The following is a 2,383-nucleotide window of genomic DNA, read 5'->3' on the forward strand; positions in this document are numbered from 1 at the left end:
AAGCTCGCATCCGCTACAAGACCATGGTGCTTGCCTACGGAGCTGTGAGGGGAACGGCACCTCAGTACCTCCAGGCTCTGATCAGGCCCTACACCCAAACAAGGGCACTGCGTTCATCCACCTCTGGCCTGCTCGCCTCCCTACCACTGAGGAAGTACAGTTCCCGCTCAGCCCAGTCAAAACTGTTCGCTGCTCTGGCCCCCCAACGGTGGAACAAACTCCCTCACGACGCCAGGACAGCGGAGTCAATCACCACCTTCCGGAGACACCTGAAACCCCACCTCTTTAAGGAATACCTAGGATAGGATAAGTAATCCTTCTCACCCCCCTAAAAGATTTAGATGCACTATTGTAAAGTGGCTGTTCCACTGGATGTCATAAGGTGAATGCACCAATTTGTAAGTCGCTCTGGATAAGAGCGTCTGCTAAATGACTTAAATGTAATGTAAATGTTTATTGCGCTACCAACGTTAACCCCATGGTTCGTTCTACCAAAACTAAGATGCAATAAAGAAAGTCAAAATTATCCCTGAATAAAGATAAAAATGATCCTGCAAAAAAATAAAGTAGAAATTATCCTTCAATAAAGAAATAAAAAATATTATCTTGCAATAAAGTCAAAATGACCCTGCAATAAAGTCAAAATGATCCTGCAATGAAGTCAAAATTATTCTACAATAAAGACAAAATTATCGTGCAATGAAGAAAGTAAAATTGATCCTGCGATGAAGTCAAAATTATCCTACAGTACAATAAAGAAAGTCAAAATGATCCTACAGTACAATAAAGAAAGTCAAAATGATCCTGCAGTACAATAAAGAAAGTCAATGACCCTGCAATGAAATCAAAATGATCCTGCAATAGTCACAATGATCCTGCAATAGTCACAATGATCCTGGAATAAAGTCACAATGATCCTGCAATAGTCACAATGATCCTGCAATAGTCACAATGACCCTGCAATAAAGTCACAATGATCCTGCAATAGTCACAATGATCCTGCAATAGTCACAATGATCCTGCAATAGTCACAGTGACCCTGCAATAAAGTCACAATGATCCTGCAATAGTCACAATGATCCTGCAATAGTCACAATGACCCTGCAATAAAGTCACAATGATCCTGCAATAGTCACAATGATCCTGCAATAAAGTCACAATGACCCTGCAATAAAGTCACAATGACCCTGCAATAGTCACAATGATCTTGCAATAAAATCAAAATGATCCTGCAATAGTCACAATGATCCTGCAATAGTCACAATGATCCTGCAATAGTCACAATGATCCTGCAATAGTCACAATGATCCTGCAATAAAGTCACAATGATCCTGCAATAAAGTCACAATGATCCTGCAATAGTCACAATGACCCTGCAATAGTCACAATGATCCTGCAATAGTCACAATGATCCTGCAATAAAGTCACAATGATCCTGCAATAAAGTCACAATGATCCTGCAATAGTCACAATGATCCTGCAATAAAGTCACAATGATCCTGCAATAGTCACAATGATCCTGCAATAGTCACAATGATCCTGCAATAGTCACAGTGACCCTGCAATAAAGTCACAATGATCCTGCAATAGTCACAATGATCCTGCAATAGTCACAATGACCCTGCAATAAAGTCACAATGACCCTGCAATAAAGTCACAATGATCCTGCAATAGTCACAATGATCCTGCAATAAAGTCACAATGACCCTGCAATAAAGTCACAATGACCCTGCAATAGTCACAATGATCTTGCAATAAAATCAAAATGATCCTGCAATAGTCACAATGATCCTGCAATAGTCACAATGATCCTGCAATAGTCACAATGATCCTGAAATAGTCACAATGACCCTGCAATAGTCACAATGATCTTGCAATAAAATCAAAATGATCCTGCAATAGTCACAATGATCCTGCAATAGTCACAATGATCCTGCAATAGTCACAATGATCCTGCAATAGTCACAATGATCCTGCAATAGTCACAATGACCCTGCAATAAAGTCACAATGATCCTGCAATAGTCACAATGATCCTGCAATAAAGTCACAATGATCCTGCAATAAAGTCACAATGATCCTGCAATAGTCACAATGATCCTGCAATAGTCACAATGATCCTGCAATAGTCACAATGATCCTGCAATAGTCATAATGATCCTGCAATAAAGTCACAATGATCCTGCAATAGTCACAATGATCCTGCAATAGTCACAATGATCCTGCAATAGTCACAATGATCCTGCAATAGTCACAATGATCCTACAATAAAGTCAGAATTATCTTGCAATGAAGTCGAATTTATCCTTGAAATGATCGTTGTCCTCCTCGTCTCTAAGGAGGAGTAGGAAATATCAGACCAAAGCGCAGCGTGGTAAGCGTGG

The sequence above is a fragment of the Oncorhynchus keta genome, chromosome 19 (assembly GCF_023373465.1).
Source record: "Oncorhynchus keta strain PuntledgeMale-10-30-2019 chromosome 19, Oket_V2, whole genome shotgun sequence".
Taxonomy (NCBI): domain Eukaryota; kingdom Metazoa; phylum Chordata; class Actinopteri; order Salmoniformes; family Salmonidae; genus Oncorhynchus; species Oncorhynchus keta.